Source organism: Panthera pardus, unplaced genomic scaffold, assembly GCF_024362965.1.
Source record: "Panthera pardus isolate Hobbes unplaced genomic scaffold, ASM2436296v1 HiC_scaffold_8, whole genome shotgun sequence".
Classification (NCBI taxonomy): domain Eukaryota; kingdom Metazoa; phylum Chordata; class Mammalia; order Carnivora; family Felidae; genus Panthera; species Panthera pardus.
Genome location: NW_026527013.1, coordinates 6,567,413 through 6,590,367, shown reverse-complemented (window position 1 = coordinate 6,590,367; position 22,955 = coordinate 6,567,413). Strand labels below are relative to the sequence as shown.

The window sequence follows — 22,955 nt, the reverse complement described above, 5'->3', positions numbered from 1 at the left end:
CCACTGATGTAGTTCATATTGATTAATGTTACTAGACTCAAAGGTAGAGAAAGTGGGTCCACTGGGGCAAATGGAAGCTATCCAGAACTTTTCACCCCGTTTGCTTCTCAGAATCTACTTTTGTCAGTCACCTGCGTAGAAAGTTCACATACCTGAATTGTAGCAGCCGCTGTACCATCTGGGTATTGTCAAAGCACTGATGCTCCCACCCATAGTCTAGAACAGTTGCCTTCACACGTGTTCTTCATATAAGGTAGGTCAGGGGACTCTTGGGAGGAAATCACAAAAATAATTAACCTAAAAGCCCGAGTTACCAGAGGGCTTTTTACCAGCAAAGTAAGGGTCCCATGGAGCTTTATGACTGCATAGGTAACCCTATGCCAGCTGACGTGGGGCTTCTGTTACACAGTAAGGGCAGAGGACATTTGGCACTCAGGCAATCCTTTGGCATGTCTCTTACCCCAGGTTTTTGTTTGTTTTTGATAAATAAATGTAGCAGCTGTAGCCTGAGAAGGGCCTGTTGGCCAGATGTTCAGACTCCTCAGGGCTGAGGATCCAGACCAGCCCTCCAAGTCCAGCAGAGGTCGTAGTCACGGGTGAAGGGAATCGAGGATGGGATGGTAGAAGTGTGGCGATTAAGTATCCGTTGCAGCACCGCGAAAAGCTGCTGTCGAGAGCGATCTGTAATTTGTTCACCGATCTTCCTCTTGTAAGTTTCTCCAAGCAAGAGGACTAACCAGAATCCCGTGTGCGTTCACTTCCAAGAAGCAAGTGCCTCTGAGTGGCCTGAGTGTTGCGCCATAATGGAGACGGTGGAATAGTTCTCAGATCCTTCTTTCAGGACTCTTTAAGGCACTCATGCCCCCAGCTGCTGGAAGTGTTCTAATGGCTTGTGCCGCCATGCTCTCAGGAATTCTCTTGGGCCAAAGGAAAGTACCACACCTAAGGCTAAGTCCGCCCCCGCCCCGGGGTAGCCCACTTCCAATGACTGGTTCCTACGGGGAGTGCAAATGCCCAGATTCCTTTGCCTCGATTTGTGATACCCTGAAAGGCCACCTCAGCCCTGGAACTCCCCGTGAGATCAACTGTCATCTCCGTTTTGACCTTATCAGAGTTCAGTCTCTTGTCCTGCCCAATCTTGGTTCTCTCCTTTAGAGATGGTTACCTCAAGCAAGTGACAAACTTCTTGTCCCAAAGTTTTATTTCTTCATCTGTCAAATAGAAATGATAGAAGGCCTACTTTGTAGACTTGTGTTAAGTATTCAATTAGTTAACATATGTAAAGCATTTATGGGGCTTCTAGTGTATATATATAGGAAACATTATTTTACCTTTTATTATAACCTAATTGAAACATCATAGGAATGTACTGAGCAAAATAAGCCACACACAAAAAAAGAGTAAATATTATATGAGACTCTAAATTCCAAGAATAGCAACAAAAAAAAAAAAATCTGTGATAAAAAAAAATCAGAATGGTGGTTGTATCTAAACACACTGAGATGTGACAGGAAGGAACTTCATGGAGGAGAATGTTCTATATCTCAATTGGAGTGTAGGTTACATAAGTATATGCAATTGTCAAAATGTATTGAATGATACACTCAAGATACGTACATTGAACTGGATGCAACTCCTGCCTCAACTTGATTTATTTTGCTAAGTGAAAGAAGCCAGACATGAAAAGCCATTTCTTGTATGATTACATTGTATGACATTTAGTAAAAGGCAAAACTGTAGGGAAGGACAACAAATCAGCGGTTTTCAGGGACAAGGAGTAAGAGAGAGGGGGGAATGACCACAAAGGGGCAACTGAAAGGAATTTGGGAGTGATGGAATTGTTCTCTCGTGGCTGTGTTGATGGACACAGCTCTAGACGCTTGCCAAAACCCATAGAACTAGACAGCATAAAGAGTGACTGTTACTGTCGGTTAAAAAAATCCACCAGGTAGCAGAGGGAATGCAAAATAGAATAAACTATAATACAGGAGCCTAACTATACAAATGAATAACATAATCACAAGGAAGAAAACCAAATTTAGTCTGGAAAACTGTATATTTTGACAAGAGATGTAAGGCTGACTATGAAAAGAACTGTCTGGAAACCCTCTGGTTGAAAATGGGTTTCTTACAATGGTGTGGATTAGCGATTGTGAAACTACTTTATGTGTGTACTAGAGTTGAACAAGTAAATATGTGGTAAATTATGAAAGCCAGTTTCTTACTCTCAAAGAGATAGGTTGCAAACAAGGAAAGAGAGAAGGCTAGAATAAACACAGTGGCGTTGGAGTGGATTGGAATTGGAGGTATCAGTATGAATTCATGCTTTTTGATAGGTGGATGGATAGGTGTTTGTGTGCACGCACACGCATGTGCATAGGATAGTACACTTACATGTATTTTCAAGGCCTATCAGCTCAGGAGGCCTAGTAGCAATGAGAATATCACCCACTGAGATCTTGGTTTCTAAAGTAATATTCTTAAAAAAACAAAAAACAAAAACAAAAAAAACAGCACTCTTTGGAGAAATAGGGGGCTGTCACAGGGAATATAGAACCTGATCCTAAAATGTCTGAATTTCTTTTCATGGAACATAAAGGTTGACAAAGAAGAAGCCCCAAAAATCTGCCTAAAAATTCCCCTCAGGTCCTTAAATAACACCTAAGCTGTGCATGTACAGAGAAAGACTGTAGGAGGCTTAGAAGAGAGTAGCTAGAGAAAGCTGAAGATTGTGCAGAAAATTCAGAGATCATACATGCCAGTAGTCAGAGGTTGGTTTTTGGACCCATCTGGAGTGGAATGATGAGAGAAGAAAAGAGAGAAAGAGACAGGAGAAGGAAAGGGAAGATGAGGGGAGAGGAAGGGAAGGGAAAGGAAAGGAAAAGAGAAAAGAGGGAGAAAGAAAGGAAAAGAAACAGGGAGGGAGGGAAGGAAAGAAAAAAGAGAAAAAGAGGGAAAAAAAGAAAGGTTTTTAATTATGCCCCTACAAATGTCACACCCTGACAGTAAGTACCATGCACTACAAGTAAGGACTGCATCTTAGAAGTCAGTGCAAAACTGAAATACATCTGTGCTTTTAGAGGCTAAAATCTAGACTTCAGAGACTCAAGGTGGCCCATTAGTATCATAACTGTGTCATAACGAAACCTAATCTTTAGAGGAAGGTACCATAATTAAGAACCTCTACCAAGTATATTGTTCACAAGATCCAGCAAACAAGAGAATAGACACGCAAAGTCTGCAGGAAGATGTTGTCAATTAAGAATATAGAAATCTAGGGGCACCTGGGTGGCTCAGTCGGTTAAACGTCTGACTTCAGCTCAGGTCATGATCTCACAGTTTGTGAGTTCGAGCCCCGCATTGGGCTCTGTGCTGACAGCTCCGAGCCTGGATTCTGTGTCTCCCTCTCTCTTTCTGCCCCCCCCCCCCCTACTCTCACTCTGTCTCTGTCTCTGTCTCTCTCTCTCTCTCTCTCTCTCTCAAAGATAAACATTAAAAAAAGAAGAAGAATATAGAAATCCATAGGAGCAGGCCCAGAGACCAGATATTGGAGTTAGCAGACAAGGACTTCAAAACAACTATGAATAATATGTTTTTTAAAAATGGAGAAAACGTGGAAAAATTGTAGAAAAAGAAAGACAAGCTGCAAATCTTCAAACCAACTGAAGAAAGGACATGTTGCCTTCAAAGGAGCAACAGTAAGACTGACGATTTTTCAAAAGAAACTATGGAAGCAAAAAAATAACATCCAACATCCAAAGGGTTGAATGGGGGGGGGGGGGGGGTTGGGTATTAACCACGAATGTAAAACTCAATGACCTAAGAAAAATATTCTTTGAAAATGCAGAAAATGGAAGACGTGTTCCAACGGGGGGGGGGGGGGGGGGGTGTTAAAAAAGCAAAAGCTGAAATAACGGCAGAAATGCACCTCAAGAAAAACTAAAGAGAGTTTTCAGGTGAAGGGAAATCAGTTCACGTGAAGACAAATAACTCCAAGAATCAAGATCAGCAGGAGACAAAATGTAAGTAAATATAAATGTATGTTGACTGTGTAAAACAACCCTGTATAGTTTCACAACTTTTATGTAAGCCTAAACTTTTTCAAAATAAAATACTTTTAAAACACATTGAACTGATTGCCCAAAGCTAGAGATGATGTAAGCCGCTGCAAGAGAGCTCCCAGTCCGCCCCCACAAGGCCAGACATTATGGGAACCCCAGCAAGTGCTGCTCACGGTCGACATCCCAGGCAAGACGACAGACGCCCTAGCCGAGGACCACCAGTTCCATCCCAGGACTAGAGACAACGGGACCTCAGATATCAACTGTCATTACCCAAACACAAATGACGGGGTCTGAGCAAGCAAGCCCCCCCCCCAGTCCCCTCAAAACTAGGAACGAGAGGAACTCCAAGTACCCCCTTCAGTAGCTTTAATTCTAGAAGCGACGGCAGCCCCAGCAGTGACTCCTTCAGCTGCTCAACACTAGGCAGTGGGGATCCCCAGTCCACTGACCGCCCCCCCCAGTCTCTACCAACAGTACAGGCAAGGGGAGACCCAGAAAGTGACTCTTCTTGTTCTACCCCCAAACTGGATAAGAATGACCTATATAAAGACTCCCCTAGTCCCCATCACTAGAGATACATGGAATCCCATGCAAATATCCCCCTGATCCTCTCCTCACATTAGAGACCATGGAACCTCTTCATGGCCCCTCCCTGTCGCACCAACACTTGAAAAATGGGATCCCCAGGCAGGCAGTGACCTCACAGTCCCCTGGCACCAGACACAATAGGAGCCCCAGCCTCATACTTCCCAGTTACCTCCAGCATCATGAGGGTTTCATCTGATGATACAAGTCTCAACAAGTGATTCCCCCATATCCCTCCAAGATTCGTGATGATGGAAATCCCAAAAAGCAACTTGTAATCCCCACACACGAAAGGAGACAGGAGCCCCAGCAAATGCCTCACCATTCTCACTCAGCACGAGTCACAGCTTGCCTCCCTTGACTCCCCCAGACCAGGTAGACGAATATCCCCAGCAAAGAGCAACCCGTCTCCCCCAAGGGAAGCAATACCAGTTTCAACAGGCAAGACTCCAGGTTCTCCAACACAGGTGTCAGGCAGTCCCAGAAAACTGCATCTATTCCCATGGTCACAAAATAAAGTTGATGGAAGGGTCAGCAAGCAGCACCCTCAACCGAATGAGGAGGGAAGCCCACAGTGTAAATCCCTCAAGTCCCCCCAGCATGAGATGACTGCCCCTGTGGGGACCCTCCTTTATCCCAAGCACAGAATCATCTGAGCCCCAGCAGGTAACTTCTCAGCCTCTTCGTGCAATACAGAGATCTCTGTCCCCAAGTTATAGTGGATAGGTAGAGCCCCATCAAACCAAATGTCCCTCGTCTTAGGGAATGTTGAGGACCCATCTCAGAACAAGGAAGACAGTCAGGGCACCTGGGTGGCTCAGTTGGTTAAGTGTCTGACTCTTGATTTCAGCTTGGGTCATGACATCACAGTCATGCGATTGAACCCTGCATAAAGCTTCATACTCAGTGTGGAGACTGCTAGGACTTTCTCTCTCTCTCTCTCTCTCTCTCTCTCTCTCTCTCTCTCTCTCTCTCCTCTCTGCCTCCCTCCCTCCCTCCTCCCATATCCCCTCCTTTCTCTCTCTTTCCCTCCCTCCTTCTTTCCCTCCCTCTCCCTCTGCCCCTCTCCCCTTCTCTTTCTCCCTCTTTCCCTCCCACTCCCTCTCTACCCTTCTCTCTCTCATAATCAATAAACATTAAAAAGAAGAAGAAGGAAGGCAATCGTAGTCCTGATAAGCCAGCAGAGACCCCAAGCTCTCATTTTCCAAGAGGCATGAGCTCAGGAAGCAAAACTTCCTCCAACATTTCCTGCCCTAGCGGACCCATTCCCAGCTGACCCTCAGATCATCTCCGCAAAGAGGCACTAGTGAATGAGAAAGGCTGGAGCTGGGGTCAAGGCTGAGAGGGATAGAGAGGGGAGAGGAGTAAAAGAAGTAAAGGAAGAAAGGAGACCTTCTAAGTTGGTCCAATGCCACATATGAATTCATGAGGCTCCAAACAGCTACAATGACCAGAAACCAGGCTCTCAGGAGAAAAATGAGCAGAACAAAGAAATTCTGGGCTGATGAAGAGAAGTGGCCTAGAGGAGAGGTGGGTGCATCTGCTAGCCTCCAAGATGGCCACCAAGGGTCCTTGCACTTGGTACCCATGCCCTGTGCGGTCTCCTCCCACACTGAATCAGACATGACCCAAGTGAGCAACACAACGTTACAGAAGTGACAGTATGTCATATCTGGGGCTATGTCCTAAAACACAGTGGAGCTCCCTCCTTAGTCTCCTAGGTTGCTTCCTCTATGGGAGAAGCCATCGGCCATCCCATGAAGGTACCCAAGCAACCCCAGGGAGATATCCACGTGAGAAGAACCAACTCAGCGGCAAAGAGCTAGCCATTCACCAAGCTGCGTTGAAAGATCTCCCAGCCCTGATTTTTGAACTCTGTGTGCTAAAATGTTTGGGGATGGGGGCGCCTAGGTGGCGCAGTCGGTTAAGCGTCCGACTTCAGCCAGGTCACGATCTCGCGGTCCGTGAGTTCGAGCCCTGGGTCAGGCTCTGGGCTGATGGCTCGGAGCCTGGAGCCTGTTTCCGATTCTGTGTCTCCCTCTCTCTCTGCCCCTCCCCCGTTCATGCTCTGTCTCTCTCTGTCCCAAAAATAAATAAAAAACGTTGAAAAAAAATTAAAAAAAAATAAAAATAAAAAATAAAATGTTTGGGGATGAAGTTACTGCTGTCTGCAACCTACTTCAACATGTTGTTTTTTTTTTTTAATTTTTGTTAATGTTTATTTTTGAGAGAGAGAGAGAGAGAGACAGAGTGTGATCTGGGGAGGGGCAGAGAGAGAAGGAAACACAGAATCCGAAGCAGGCTCCAGGCTCCAAGCTGTCAGCACACAGCCCGATGTGGGGCTCGAACCGTGAGATCATGACCTGAGCCAAAGTCAGATGTTTAACCAACTGAGCCACCCAGGCGCCCACCCCTGCTTTTTTTTTTTTTTAATGGTGGATCGATGGATGATAGAGGAATGAAAGTAGCAAAGCACGTATAGAAAAATGCTGTAGAATCTAGGGGTGGATATTAGTTCATTAGGACCGCCTAAACAAAACACCACAGACTGGGGGACTTAAGCAACAGAAATTTACTTTCCCACAGTTCTGGAAGTCCAAGCTCAAGATGCCAGCAAAGTTGGCTTCTTCTGAGGCTTCTCTCCTTGGCTTGCAGATGACCACCCTCTTGTTGCCTCTCTGTGTGGTGGTCATCCCTCTGAGTGTGTGTCCTCCTGCCATCTCTTGGTCCATATGTTTTAATCTCCTCTCCTCATAAGGACACCATAATGGCCTCATTTAACCTTAATTCTTGAAAGGCTCAACCTCAGAATATGGTCATGTGAGGAGGTGCCAGTGATTTGGGCTTCAACATGTGAATGTGAGGGGACAGAATTCAGCCCACAACATGAGTGTTCACTGTAAAACTCTTTCAAATTATCCCCATACTTGAAATTTTTTCATAATAAATTGGGCGCAGGTGATGTGCTAAGTCACTAAAGGAAAAATGGATTGTTTTAAAAAATCATGTCAGGGGGACCTGGGGAAGATGGCAGCGTAGGAGGACGCTGGGCTCACCACGTCCTGCTGATCATTTAGATTCCAACTATACCTGCCTAAATAACCCAGAAAACCGCCAGAAGACTAGCAGAACAGAGTCTCCAGAGCCAAGCACAGACGAGAGGCCCACAGAAGAGAGGCCCCTCCCAAAGCAGATCACCAAAGGAGAAGCGAGCTGAGCCTGCCCCTCCCGCCCCCGTGCACCTTGCCGATCCACCCCAGCTAATACACCAGATCCCCAGCACCACAAGCCTGGCAGTGTGCAAGTAGCCCAGACAGGCCATGCCACCCCACAGTGAATCCTGCCCTAGGGGAGGGGAAGAGAAGTCACACCAGTCTGACTGTGGCCCCAGCGGTGGGCTGGGGGCAGACATCAGGCCTGACTGTGGCCCCGCCCACCAACGCGAGTTATTCAAGACAGCACAGGGGAAGTGCCCTGCAGTTCCGCACCACTCCAGGGACTATCCAAAATGACCAAATGGAAGAATTCCCCTCAAAAGAATCTCCAGGAAATAACAACAGCTAACGAACTGATCAAAAAGGATTTAAACAATATAACAGAAAGTGAATTTAGAATAATAGTCATAAAATTAATCTCTGGGCATGAAAACAGTACAGAGGACAGCAGAGAATCTATTGCTACAGAGATCAAGTGTCTAAGGAATAGTCAGGAGGAGCTAAAAAATGCTATAAACGAGCTGCAAAATAAAATGGAAACAACCATGTCTCGGATTGAAGAGGCAGAGGAGAGAATAGGTGAATGAGAAGATAAAATTATGGAAAAAGAGGAAGCTGGGAAAAAGAGAGATAAAAAGAATCCAGGAGTATGAGGGGGAAAATTAGAGAACTAAGTGATGTACTAAAGAGAAATAATCTACGCATAATTGGTATTCCAGAGGAGGAAGAGAGAGGGAAAGGTGCTGAAGGTGTACTTGAAGAAATAATAGCTGAGAACTTCCCTGATCTGGGGAAGGAAAATGGCATTGAAATCCAAGAGGCACAGAGAACTCCCTTCAGACATAACTTGAATCGATCTTCTGCACGACATATCATAGTGAAACTGGCAAAATACAAGGATAAAGAGAAAATTCTGAAAGCAACAAGGGATAAACGCGCTCTAACATATAAAGGGAAACCTATAAGACTCGTGACCGATCTCTCTACTGAAACTTGGCAGGCCAGAAAGGAATGGCAGGAGATCTTCAATGTGATGAACAGAAAAAATATGCAGCCAAGAATCCTTTATCCAGCAAGTCTGTCATTTAGAATAGAAGGAGAGATAAAGGTCTTCCCAAACAAACAAAAACTGAAGGAATTCATCACCACTAAACCAGCCCTACAAGAGATCCTAAGAGGGATCCTGTGAGACAAAGTACCAGAGACATCGCTACAAACATAAAACATACAGACATCACAATGACTCTAAACCCATATCTTTCTATAATAACACTGAATGTAAATGGACTAAATGCGCCAACCAAAAGTCATAGGGTATCACAATGGATAAAAAACAAGACCCATCTATTTGCTGTCTACAAGAGACTCATTTTAGACCTGAGTACACCTTCAGATTGAGAGTGAGGGGATGGAGAACTATTTATCATGCTACTGGAAGTCAAAAGAAAGCTGGAGTAGACATACTTAGACAAACTAGACTTTAAATTAAAGGCTGTAACAAGAGATGAAGAAGGGCATTATATAATAATTACAGGGTCTATCCATCAGGAAGAGCTAACAATTATAAATGTCTATGCACCGAATACAGGAGCCCCCAAATATATAAAACAATTACTCATAAACATAAGCAACCTTATTGATAAGAATGTGGTAATTGCAGGGGACTTTAACACTCCACTTACAGAAATGGATAGATCATCTAGACACACAGTCAATAAAGAAACAAGGGCCCTGAATGATACATTGGATCAGATGGACTTGACAGATATATTTAGAACTCTGCATCCCAAAGCAACAGAATATACTGTCTTCTCGAGTGCACATGGAACATTCTCCAAGATAGATCACATACTGGGTCACAAAATAGCCCTTCATAAGTGTACAAGAATTGAAATCATACCATGCATACTTTCAGACCTCAATGCTATGAAACTTGAAATCAACCACAGGAAAAAGTCTGGAAACCCTCCAAAAGCATGGGGGTTAAAGAACACCCTACTAAAGAATGAGTGGGTCAACCAGGCAATTAGAGAAGAAATTTAAAAATATATGGAAACAAATGAAAATGAAAATACAACAATCCAAATGCTTTGGGATGCAGCGAAGGCAGTCCTGAGAGGAAAATACATTGCAATCCAGGCCTATCTCAAGAAACAAGAAAAATCCCAAATACAAAATCTAACAGCACACCTAAAGGAAATAGAAGCAGAACAGCAAAGACAGCCTAAACCCAGCAGAAGAAGAGAAATAATAAAGATCAGAGCAGAAATAAACAATATAGAATCTAAAAAAACTGTAGAGCAGATCAACAAAACCAAGAGTTGGTTTTTTGAAAAAATAAATAAAATTGATAAACCTCTAGCCAGGCTTCTCAAAAAGAAAAGAGATAGGACCCAAATAGATAAAATCACGAATGAAAATGGAATGATTACAACCAATCCCTGAGAAATACAAGCAATTATCAGGGAATACTATGAAAAATTATATGCCAACAAACCAGACAACCTGGAAGAAATGGACAAATTCCTAAACACCCACACACTTCCAAAACTCAATCAGGAGGAAATAGAAAGCTTGAACAGACCCATAACCAGTGAAGAAATTGAATCAGTTATCAAAAATCTCCCAACAAATGAGAGTCCAGGGCCAGATGGCTTCCCTGGGGAGTTCTACCAGAAGTTTAAAGCAGAAATAATACCTATCCTTCTCAAGCTGTTCCAAAAAATAGAAAGGGAAGGAAAACTTCCAGACTCATTCTATGAAGCCAGCATTACTTTGATTCCCAAACCAGACAGAGACCCAGCAAAAAAAGAGAACTACAGGCCAATATCCCTGATGAATATGGATGCGAAACTTCTCAACAAGATACTAGCAAATCGAATTCAACAGCATATAAAAAGAATTATTCACCACAATCAAGTGGGATTCATTCCTGGGCTGCAGGGCTGGTTCAACATTCGCAAATCAATCAACGTGATACATCACATTAATAAAAGAAAAGATAAGAACCATATGATCCTGTCAATTGATGCAGAAAAGGCGTAACAAAATTCAGCATCGTTTCTTAATAAAAACCCTTGAGAAAGTCGGGATAGAAGGAACATACTTAAAGATCGTAAAAGCCATTTATGAAAAGCCCACAGCTAATATCATCCTCAATGGGGAAAAACTGAGAGATTTCCCTGAGATCAGGAACATGACAGGGATGTCCACTCTCACCGCTGTTGTTTAACATAGTGTTGGAAGTTCTAGCATCAGCAATCAGACAACAAAATGAAATCAAAGGCATCAAAATTGGCAAAGATGAAGTCAAGCTTTCACTTTTTGCAGATGACATGATATTATACATGGAAAATCCAATAGACTCCACCAAAAGTCTGCTAGAACTGATACATGAATTCAGCAAAGTTGCAGAATACAAGAGCAATGTACAGAAATCAGTTGCATTCTTATACACTAATAATGAAGCAACAGAAAGACAAATAAAGAAACTGATCCCATTCACAATTGCACCAAGAAGCATAAAATACCTAGGAATAAACCTAACCAAAGATGTAAAAGATCTGTATGCTGAAAACTATAGAAAGCTTATGAAGGAAATTGAAGAAGATACAAAGAAATGGAAAAACATCCCGTGCTCATGGATTGGAAGAATAAATATTGTCAAAATGTCAATACTACCCAAAGCAATCTACACATTCAATGCAATCCCAATCAAAATTGCACCAGCATTCTTCTCGAAACTAGAACAAGCAATCCTAAAATTCATATGGAACCACAAAAGGCCCCGAATAGCCAAAGTAATTTTGAAGAAGACCAAAGCAGGAGGCATCACAATCTCAGACTTTAGCCTCTACTACAAAGCTGTAATATCAAGACAGCATGGTATTGGCACAAAAACAGACACATAGACCAATGGAACAGAATAGAAACCCCAGAACTAGACCCACAAACGTATGGCCAATTAATCTTTGACAAAGCAGGAAAGAACATCCAACAGAAGACAGTCTCTTTAACAAATGTTGCTGGGAGAACTGGACAGCAACATGCAGAAGATTGAAACTAGACCACTTTCTCACACCATTCACAAAAATAAATGCAAAATGGGTGCAGGACCTGAATGTGAGACAGGAAACCATCAAAACCCTAGAGGAGAAAGCAAGAAAACACCTCTCTGACCTCAGCCGTAGCAATTTCTTACTTGACACATCCCCAAAGGCAAGGGAATTAAAGGCAAAAATGAACTACTGGGACCTTATGGAGATAAAAAGCTTCTGCACAGCAAAGGAAACAACCAACAAAACTAAAAGGCAACCAACGGAATGGGAAAAGATATTTGCAAATGACATATCAGACAAAGGGCTAGTATCCAAAATCTATAAAGAGCTCACCAAACTCCACAGCCGAGAAACAAATAACCCAGGGAAGAAATGGGCAGAAAACATGAATAGACACTTCTCTAAAGAAGACATCCGGATGGCCAACAGGCACATGAAAAGATGCTCAACGTCGCTCCTCATCAGGGAAATACAAATCAAAACCACATTCAGATATCACCCCACGCCAGTCAGAGTGGCCAAAATGAACATATCAGGAGACTATAGATGCTGGAGAGGATGTGGAGAAACGGGAACCCTCTTGCACTGTTGGTGGGAATGCAAATTGGTGCAGCCACTCTGCAAAACAGTGTGGAGGTTCCTCAAAAAATTAAAAGTAGACCTACCCTATGACCCAGCAATAGCACTGCTAGGAAGTTACCCAAGGGATACAGGGTAACAGCACTCTCAACAGCACTCTCAACAATAGCCACACTCTCAACAATAGCCACACTCTCAACAATAGCAGCACTCTCAACAATAGCCACATTATCGAAAGAGCCTAAATGTCCATCAACTGATGAATGGATAAAGAAATTGTGGTTTATATACACAACGGAGTACTACGTGGCAATGAGAAAGAACGAAATATGGCCCTTTGTAGCAACGTGGATGCAACTGGAGAGTGTGATGCTAAGTGAAATAAGCCATACAGAGAAAGACAGGTACCATATGTTTTCACTCTTATGTGGATCCTGAGAAACTTAACAGAAACCCATGGAGGAGGGGAAGGAAAAAAAAAAAAAAAGAGGTTAGAGTGGGAGAGAGCCAAAGCATAAGAGACTCTTAAAAACTGAGAACAAACTGAGGGTTGATGGGGGGTGGGAGGGAGGAGAGGGTGGATGATGGGTATTGAGGAGGGCACCTTTTGAGATGAGCATTGGGTGTTGTATGGAAACCAATTTGACAATAAATTTCATATATTGAAAAAAAATAAAAATAAAGTAAGAAATCATGTCAGAACCACTAGTTGGTCTGTGAAATGAGCATTTGATTTGATTTGATGTGAAAATGGGAAGCGATTAAAGTCCTAGAAGAAACCAAGGCATAAATATTTTATATATAATCTCAAAGGAGAGATGGTCTTTTTAAACTATACATAAAACAAGAAGAAACAAAAATTAATACATTTGATTTCATTTTTAAAAATCTGCATGGCAACAACTTGAGGCCAAAAAAAAAAAAAGGAAAATGTTGGCAACTCATCACCAAGAGCTAATTTATTAATATTAGAGATCTTACCAAACCAAAGAAAAAGACCAAGAATCCATTGGAGAAATAGGTAAATGCTGGAACAGAGCTCACAGAAAATGCAGAACAGTCTCAACAGACGAGATGATTCCCAACAACCCTTCAAAAGAAAACTACGAAGTAAAATACGGAGATTCCTCTTTTCATTTTTCAAGTTCATTATGTTACTAGCCAGGATGTGGGAAGTGGCGCTCCCACACCTCTATCTATGGCTGGGCCTTGAATCTGAACGACGTCTGCCTACACACACAGGAACCCGACCCGACAGTGACAGTCCGCCAGAGCCCAGGGTGGCGGGGAGAGGCGGAAAGAGCCGAACCGTAGCCGGAAACCGGAATGCAGAGGCGAGGCCGGGAGAGCCCGACGGAAGGAGCGGAACGGAGGAGCGGGAGAGGCGGCGAGGCGGCGTTATAGGAAAGGAGCCCAAGGCGGGCGGAAGGAGCCGAGCCGGGGCCTCACGGGGAAGAACAGACAGGTCGTGGGGGGGGGGGGGGGCAGAAAGGGGAGAGGCTGGCGGCACAGGAGCGCGAGGCCGAGGCGAGGGTGGCGGAGAACGGGGTGGCTGTGCCGGGCGGGAGGAGCCCTGGAGCCCGGTCCCCGGGCCTTCCTGGGGCGCCGCGCGCAGGGGTCCCGGATGCCGTCCTCCCGCTGCCCTTCTCTCTGCTGCTGCCCTTCGATCCGACGCCGCAGCGTGTTCTCCGCCCGCGACGAGGACGCGCGGACCCCGCCCGGCCTGACCCCTCCGGGCTCGATCACCCCGTGGGGTCTGACGCTGATGTCCGTCGACGAGACTGTTGCCCCCGGGTGCAGCGTCTGGCCTGCCCTGCGCCCGCGACCCAGCCCCTGGGGAAAGCCGGCCGGGGTGCCAGGGGCCCCACGCCAGCCGGCCGGGGGGGGGGGGGTCTGGGAGGAGACCCCGAGCCCGAGACAGATTATGGTCCCACTCCTGACCGTCTGTCCACTTCCAACACCAACGCCGTCTTCGGCGAGGTGGCCGTTACCTTTCCCAGCTTCTGTCTCTTAGGGCCCTTGCTGCGGGCTTTGTCAGCGTTTGCATTGAGCAGAGCTGGTGTTTTAACCCTTGGCCTTGGCTTGGTATTCTCAGTCCCGGCACTACGGACATTTGGGGCTGGGTGACTGCTTTGTAGGATGTTTGAGAATACTGGCCTCCACCGGCTAGAGGCCAGGACCAATCCTCTTCCGCCTAACTTGGAGACAAAGACAAATTGGGTCCTCTTCCTTCAACTCTTTGACAAGGACAAATGTCTTCGGTCATTGACAAATGTCCACTGGGGTACAAATTTGTTCTCTCGTGGCCACCAATGACCTAGACTAGCTATTTTCTGAGCTACATACCGAGGTTTTACGCTTAGAATAGTTTTATTTGTTTTTTAGCATTTATTTTTGGGAGACAGAGCACGAGCAGGGGAGGGACAAAGAGAGAGGGAGAGACAGAATCTTAAAGCAGGCTCCAGATTCTGAGCTGTCAGCACAGAGCCCAAGGTGGGGCTCAAACCTACGAACTCTGAGATCATGACCTGAGCCAAAGTTCAAGGCCATCCAGGTGCCCCTGCTTAGAATCATCTTAAAGTCCTATCTTGAGGGGCGCCTGGGTGGCTCAGTCGCTCAGTGGGTTGGGTGGCAGACCTGCTGGGGTCATGATCTCACAGCTCCTGAGTTCGAGCCCCACATCGGGCTCCGTGCTGACAGCTCAGAGCCAGGAGCCTGCTTCGGATTCTGTATCTGCCCCTTCCCTCTTCATGCTCTCTCGCTCTCTCAAATAAACATCTTTTTTTTTTTTTTTTTTTTTTTTTTTTTTTTTTAAATAAAGTCCTATCTTGGGCAACTGCAGTCCTTCATTGTTCACCCCTCTCTCTTCTAGCACAGCTCTTGCTCCTGGATCTTGGCCCAGTGGTGCCCCCATGTGCACACCCTCATCAGATGCCGCAGCTTTGCCCTGGGAGACGGGAATTAAGTAGAGATCCAGGCCTTATCCTCTTTTCAGATTTCAAGAGACAACACTTTCATCAACTGCTGTTTTTCACAACAGCCTCCACCAAAGTCCACAGCTAGAGGCAAGAATTTAATTTCCCTGGAAGGCACGCAGTGGGCAAGGGGAGAGTAGGTGGGTCCCTAAACAGCTTCCTTTCTGCTTCCTCAGCCATAATTCCAGCTCCGGCCCACCGGCAGGCTGCAGCAAATTCCCGCCTCACAAAAACTATCTCCATAGCCTCTCATCCTACAGCTGGTTCTCTGGTCTTTTTTATTACTTCTCACGATAGTTTCCTTCCACAGGCGTTCCTGGCTTTATCTTTGGAGAGGCATCCAGATGCCGGTTAATTTGCCAGCTTGTGGCTCCGAATTGTAGGCAACTTCCTATCCTACCTGCTTTTTAAAAAATACGTTCAAACAGTTGAAATGTTAACTCAAATTTATACTAAAATTTGTGTTTCTACTATGGAAGGTTGAAGGCATAAAGAACAGTATAAGAGCTCCGTGTAATAAATGACAGGAAAATATAACTTTAATATCACTATTTGCAACTACAAATGATACTGGATCCATGGAAGATAAGAGTGCTTGTTAACTTCAAAAATAGATTCTTCCAAGATAACAGTTGCCTGCTGATGGGTGGTCACAAAACCACCTTAGAATGTATCTTTCTGTAAAACAAAACACGAACCCGATCAAGACTTCATTTCCAACTATTATTTCCCTTGGAACAACAGATGCCAGACTGAAATGTTAAGTGAAACCGTGGAATTGCAATAAACCAAATGAAAACTGTATAAAACTCTGCAAGACATACAATCCCATTCCTTCTAGAAACAGTTAACATACTCATCATCATCATCATCATCATCATCCCTCTCCACCCCCACCCCAACAAGCTATGGAGATTGAAGAGACTTCACATACAGATCAATCAGTTGCAAACTGTGGATTTTACAAAGATCCTTAATCAAATAAAATGTAAAAACCAGGGAACAAACAAGACAAATGGGGAAACTATTTAAAAAATAATAATAAAAGTGCTGTAAGCTGTGTGAAGAAGTGAATCGCTTGAAATGCCCATTTTGTAGTGTATGCACACTCTTTTTGGCTGCATTTGGGGACAGGATTTCATGCGTGTAAGGGCATACATAGTCCATGAACTATTCCAGGATACAAGTACCTGTGATCAAATGTTGAATGCATCTTTCAGTCCTCCTCCATTTATTCCCTTCCAAACTTTAATATATATTTTGGTGTGTAGCATCTAAAACTTTTATCATTCCAAATTTAAATGTATACAAGTGCCTATTTTTTTAGGCACTATTAACTTATTTTTATTCTCTTTTCTAAGGTGACAGAAGACAGGTGATGGATGGATGGATAGACAGACGCTAGATATACATAGATGGTAGATAGATGTTCCTTGTATAGTTTTTTATATTTTACATTTTCTTTATACAATCTTGTAAACCTTTTTATACCATTTAGTTTTTCTAATGTTTCTAGAACATTTAATTTTATGCATGCATAGTCATTTATTAAGCATTTCTATATTATTGAGATATTGTTTCTGATTATTTGCTTATTTTGTGTAATATCGCAATGAAAATCCTCCTGCACGAATATTTCTTTGAATTGCTGAGTTTTTCCTTAGGAGAGGTCATATATATTTATATATATTTATATATATATAAATATATATATATTTATATATATTTATATATATATAAATATATATATTTATATATATATTTATATATATATATATATTTATATTTAGGAGAGGTCATAAATATTTATATTTATATTATATATTATATATATTTATATATATATAATATATGTTCTATATATATAAAATTATATATATATTATATATAAAATATATATATAATTATATATATATAATTTATTGTCAAATTGGTTTCCATACAACACCCAGTGCTCATCCCAACAGGTGCCCTCCTCATTGCCCATCACCCACTTTCCCCTCCCTCCCACCCCCCATCAACCCTCAGTTTATTCTCAGTTTTTAAGAGTCTCTTATGGTTTGCCTCCCTCCCTAGCTTTTTTTTTCCTTCCCCTCCCCCATGGTCTTCTGTTAAGTTTCTCAGGATCCACATAAGAGTGAAACCATACAGTATCTGTCTTTATCTGCCTGACTTATTTCACTTAACATAATACCCTCCAGTTCTATCCACATTGCTGTAAATGGCCAGATTTCATTCTTTCTCGTTGCCAAGTGGTATTCCATTGTATATGTAAACCACATCTTCTTTTTTTTTCAATACATGAAGTTTATTGTCAAACTGGTTTCCATACAACACCCAGTGCTCATCCCAAAATGTGCCCTCCTCAATACCCATCACCCACCCTCCCCTCCCTCCCACCCCCCACCAACCCTCAGTTTGTTCTCAGTTTTTAAGAGTCTCTTATGCTGTGGCTCTCTCCCACTCTAACCTCTTTTTTTTTTTTCCTTCCCCTCCCCCATGGGTTTCTGTTAAGTTTCTCAGGATTCACATAAGAGTGAAAACGTATGGTATCTGTCTTTCTCTGTATGGTTTATTTCACTTAGCATAACACTCTCCAGTTCCATCCACGTTGCTACAAAAGGCCATATTTCGTTCTTTCTCATTGCCATGTAGTACTCCATTGTGTATATAAACCACAATTTCTTTATCCATTCATCAGTTGATGGACATTTAGGCTCTTTCCATAATTTGGCTATTGTTGAGAGTGCTGCTATACACATTGGGGTACAAGTGCCCCTATGCATCAGTACTCCTGTATCCCTTGGGTAAATTCCTAGCAGTGCTATTGCTGGGTCATAGGGTAGGTCTACTTTTAATTTTTTGAGGAACATCCACACTGTTTTGTAGAGTGGCTGCACCAATTTGCATTCCCACCAACAGTGCAAGAGGGTTCCCGTTTCTCCACATCCTCTCCAGCATCTATAGTCTCCTGATTTGTTCATTTTGGCCACTCTGACTGGCGTGAGGTGATATCTGGGTGTGGTTTTGATTTGTATTTCCCTGATGAGGAGCGACGTTGAGCATCTTTTCATGTGCCTGTTGGCCATCCAGATGTCTTCTTTAGAGAAGTGTCTATTCATGTTTTCTGCCCATTTCTTCCCTGGGTTATTTGTGTTTCGGGTGTGGAGTTTGGTGTGCTCTTTATAGATTTTGGGTACTAGCCCTTTGTCTGATATGTCATTTGCAAATATTTTTTCCCATTCTGTTGGTTGCCTTTTAGTTTTGTTGGTTGTTTCCTTTGCTGAAACCCATCTTCTTTATCCATTCATCAGTTGATGGACATTTAGGCTCTTTCCATAATTTGACTATTGTTGAAAGTGCTGCTATAAACATGTGGTACATGTGCCCCTATGCATCAGCACTCCTGTATCCCTTGGGTAAATTCCTAGCAGTGCTATTGCTGGGTCACAGAGTAGTTCTATTTTTAATTTTTTGAGGAAACTTCACACGGTTTTCCAGAGCGGCTGCACCAGTTTGCATTCCCACCAGCAGCGCAAGAGGGTTCCCGTTTCTCCACATCCTCTCCAGCATCTATAGTCTCCTGATTTATTCATTTTAGCCACTCTGATGGGTGTGAGGTGATATCTCAGTGTGGTTTTGATTTGTATTTCCCTGATGAGGAGTGACGTTGAGCATCTTTTCATGTGCCTGTTGGCCATCTGGATGTCTTCTTTAGAAAAGTGCCTATTCATGTCTTCTGCCCATTTCTTCACTGGATTGTTTGTTTGTTTGTTTGTTTGTTTGTTTTGGGTGTGGAGTTTGGTGAGTTCTTTATAGATTTTGGTTACTAGCCCTTGTCTGATATGTCTGTCATTTGCAAATATCTTTTCCCATTCCATCGACTGCCTTTTAGTTTTGTTGACTGTTTCCTTTGCTGTGCAGAAGCTTTTCATCTTCATGAGGTCCCAATAGTTCATGTTTGCTTTTAATTCCCTTGCCTTTGGAGATGTGTCAAGTAAGAAATTGCTGCAGCTGAGGTCAGAGAGGTTTTTCCTGCTTTCCCCTCTAGGGTTTTGATGGTTTCCTGTCTCACATTCAGGTCCTGCATCCATTTTGCATTTATTTTTGTGAATGGTGTAAGAAAGTGGTCTAGTTTCATTCTGCTGCATGTTGCTGTCTAGTTCTCCCAGCACCATTTGATAAAGAGACTGTCTTTTTTCCATTGGGTATTCTTTCCTGCTTTGTCAAAGATTAGATGGCCATACAATTGTGGGTCCAATTCTGGAGTCTCTATTCTATTCCATTGGTCTATGTGTCTGTTTTTGTGCCAATACCATGCTGTCTTGATGATTACAGCTTTGTAGTAGAAGCTAAAGTCTGGGATTGTGATGCCTCCCGCTTTGGTTTTCGTCTTCAATATTACTTTGGCTATTTGGGGTCTTTTGTGGTTCTATACAAATTTTAGGATTGCTTGTACTAGCTTCAAGAAGAATGCTGGTGCAATTTTGATTGGAATTGCATTGAATGTGTAGATTGCTTTGGGTAGTATTGACATTTTAACAATATTCTTCCAATCCATGAGCACGGAATGTTTTTCCATTTCTTTGTATCTTCTTCAATTTTCTTCATAAGCTTTCTATAGTTTTCAGCATACAGATCTTTTACATCTTTGGTTAGGTTTATTCCTAGGTATTTTATGGTCCTTGGTGCAATTGTGAATGGGATCAGTTTCTTTATTTGTCTTACTGTTGCTTCATTATTAATATATAAGAATGCAACTTATTTCTGTACATTAATTTCCTATCTTGTGACTTTGCTGAATTCATGTATCAGTTCTAGCAGACTTATGGTGGAGTCTATCGGGTTTTCCATGTACAATATCATGTCACCTGCAAAAAGTGAAAACTTGACTTCATCATTGCCAATTTTGATGCCTTTGATTTCATTTTGTTGTCTGATTGCTGATGCTAGAACTTCCAACAGTATGTTGGTGAGAGTGGACATCCCTGTCATGTTCCTGATCTCAGGGAAAAAGCTCTCAGTTTTTCCCCATTGAGGATGATATTAGCTGTGGGCTTTTCATAAATGGCTTTTATGATATTTAAGTATGTTCCTTCTATCCCAACTTTCTCGAGGATTTTTATTAAGAAACGATGCTGAATTTTGTCAAATGCTTTTTTCTGCATCGATTGACAGGATCACATGGTTCTTATCTTTTCTTTTATTAATGTGATGTGTCACATTGATTGATTTGCTAATGTTGAACCAGCCCTGCAGCCCAGGAATGAATCCCACTTGATCGTGGTGAATAATTCTTTTTGTATGCTGTTGAATTCGATTTGCTAGTATCTTGTTGAGAAGTTTTGCATCCATATTTGCCAGGGATATTGGCCTGTAGTTCTCTTTTTTTGCTGGGTCTCTGTCTGGTTTGGGAATCAAAGTAATGCTGGCTTCATAGAATGAGTCTGGAAGTTTTCCTTCCCTTTCTATTTTTTGGAACAGCTTGAGAAGAATAGGTATTATCTCTGTTTAAATGTCTGGTAGAACTCCCCAGGGAAGCCATCTGGTCCTGGACTCTCATTTGTTGGGAGATTTTTGATAACTGATTCAATTTCTTCGCTGGGTATGGGTCTATTCAAGTTTTCTATTTCTTCCTGTTTGAGTTTTGGGAGTGTGTGGGTACTTAGGAATTTGTCCATTTCTTCCAGGTTGTCCAGTTTGTTGGCATATAATTTTTCATAGTATTCCCTGATAATTGCTTGTATTTCTGAGGGATTGGTTGTAATCATTCCATTTTCATTTGTGATTTTATCTATTTGGGTCCTCTCTCTTTTCTTTTTGAGAAGCCTGGCTAGAGGTTTATCAATTTTATTTTTTTTAAAAACCAACTCTTGGTTTCATTGATCTGCTCTACTGCTTTTTTGGATTCTATATTATTTCTGCTCTGCTCTTTATTATTTCTCTTCCTCTGCTGGGTTTGGGGTGTCTTTGCTGGTCTGCTTCTGGTTCCTTTAGGTGTGCTGTTAGATTTTGTATTTGGGATTTTTCTTGTTTCTTGAGATAGGCCTGGATTACAATGTATTTTCCTCTCAGGACTGCCTTTGCTGCATCCCAAAGCGTTTGGATTGTTGTATTTTCATTTTCATTTGTTTCCATATATTTTTTTTATTTCTTCTCTAATTGCCTGGTTGACCCATTCATTCTTTAGTAGGATGTTCTTTAACCTCCATGCTTTTGGAGGGTTTCCAGACTTTTTCCTGTGGTTGATTTCAAGTTTCATAGCATTGTGGTCTGCAAGTGTGCATGGTATGATCTCAATTCTTTTATACTTATTAAGGGCTGTTTTGTGACCCAGTATGTGAGCTCTTGGAGAATGTTCCATGCACACTTGAGAAGAAAGTATATTCTGTTGCTTTGGGATGCAGAGTTCTAAATATATCTTTCAAGTCCATCTGATCCAATGTTTCAGTCAGGGCCCTTGTTTCTTTATTGATCCTGTGTCTAGCTGATCTACCCATTGTTGTAAGTGGGGTATTAAAGTCCCCTGCAATTACCACATTCTTATCAATAAGGTTCCTTATGTTTGTGATTGTTTTATATATTTGGGGGCTCCCGTATTTGGCATGTAGACATGTATAATTGTTAGCTCTTCCTGATGGATAGACCCTGTAATTATTATATAATGCCCTTCTTCATCTCTTGTTACCGCCTTTAATTTAAAGTCTCGTTTGTCTAAGTATGGCTACTCCAGCTTTCTTTTGACTTCCCGTAGCATGGTAGATAGTTCTCCATCCCCTCACTTTCAATCTGAAGGTGTCCTCAGGTCTAAAATGAGTCTCTTGTAGACAGCCAATAGACGGGTCTTGTTTTTTATCCATTCTGATACCCTATGTCTTTTGGTTGGAGCATTTAGTCCATTTACATTGTGTTGTTATTGAAAGATACGGGTTTAGAGTCATTGTGATGTCTGTAGGCTTCATGCTTGTAGTGGTGTCTCTGGTACTTTGTGGTCCTTGCAACATTTCACTCACAGAGTCCCCGTGAGGATCTCTTGCAGGGCTGGTTTAGTGGTGATGAAGTCCTTCAGTTTTTGTTTGTTTGGGAAAACCTGTATCTCTCCTATTCTGAATGACAGGCTTGCTGGGTAAAGGATTCTTGGCTGCTTATTTTTTTCTGTTCACCACATTGAAGATGTCCTGCCATTCCTTTCTGGCCTGCCAAGTTTCAGTAGATAGGTCTGCTACTACCTTTATGTGTCTGTCTACCTTTGTATGTTAGGGCCTGTTTATCCCTAGCTGCTTTCAGAATTCTCTCTTTATCCTTGTGTTTTTCCAGTTTCACTATGATATGTCATGCAGAAGACCAATTCAAGTTATGTCTGAAGGGAGTTCTCTGTGCCTCTTGGATTTCAATGCCTGTTTCCTTCCCCAGATCAGGGAAGTTCTCAGCTATGATTTGTTCAAGTACACCTGCAGCTGCTTTCTCTCTCTCTTCTTC

The 22,955-nt window shown here is 42.6% G+C and overlaps 1 protein-coding gene and 1 long non-coding RNA gene across 4 annotated transcripts in view; one reads left to right on the top strand and one right to left on the bottom strand.

Annotated features, from left to right (window-relative positions):
* LOC109254168 (zinc finger protein 558-like) overlaps positions 1–22,955 on the top strand; it is a 100,259-nt gene that overhangs the window by 29,795 nt on the left and 47,509 nt on the right. The window lies entirely within an intron of this gene.
* LOC109254179 (uncharacterized) overlaps positions 1–22,955 on the bottom strand; it is a 50,953-nt gene that overhangs the window by 2,042 nt on the left and 25,956 nt on the right. Inside the window, exon 2 of the long non-coding RNA XR_008420139.1 lies at positions 153–268. This is a non-coding gene — a long non-coding RNA (uncharacterized LOC109254179). The remainder of the gene's footprint in view (positions 1–152; positions 269–22,955) is intronic.